This window comes from Eimeria tenella, genomic scaffold, assembly GCF_000499545.2.
Source record: "Eimeria tenella Houghton genomic scaffold, Eth_scaff2360, whole genome shotgun sequence".
Lineage (NCBI taxonomy): Eukaryota > Apicomplexa > Conoidasida > Eucoccidiorida > Eimeriidae > Eimeria > Eimeria tenella.
The window spans coordinates 1,781-2,315 of NW_013542222.1; the positions used below are offsets into that span (position 1 = coordinate 1,781).

Sequence of the window (535 nt, forward strand, 5' to 3'; positions counted from 1 at the left end):
CTGCTGGGTGGCTGTGGGGCCCCTGTACTGCAGCAGCTGCAGCAAATACTTGTGTGGGCCTTGTGCTGCTGCGCTGCACTGCGGGGAAAGTGTGGGGCCCCACAAAGTGGGGACAGCAGCAAGAGCCCTTGAGGTGGACGTACACCTCAGCACTCCCCTCAGGAAGCAGCAGCAGCAAGACAGCTTCGCCCTCGACGTCAAAGTCCCCGCTGCAAGGTTTTCCCAAACCCTAAACCCTAAGCCCTAAACCCTAAACCCTAAACCCTAGACCCTTGACAAGCGGCCGAGGCGACGCCCAGACGCGCGCAGCCAGCAGCTGTGCTTTCCGCAGCAGACGCGGGTTTTAGGCTCTAGGGTTTAGGGTTTAGGGTTTAGGGTTTAGGGTTTAGGGCTTTTGTACTGCTCACAGGGGAATCCACTGCCAGCGCCACGAAAATGAGCCCGCCAAATACGCTTGCGTGGACTGCGGGTGGGGCTAGGGTTTAGGGTTTAGGGTTTAGGGTTCAGGGTTTAGGGTTTAGGGTTTAGGGTTTAG

General features: G+C 57.9%; 1 protein-coding gene across 1 annotated transcript in view; it reads left to right on the plus strand.

Annotated features, from left to right (window-relative positions):
- Positions 1-535, plus strand: part of ETH_00042770 (B-box zinc finger protein, putative) — a gene marked incomplete at both ends in the record, with an annotated part of 6,122 nt that overhangs the window by 1,683 nt on the left and 3,904 nt on the right. The window lies entirely within an intron of this gene.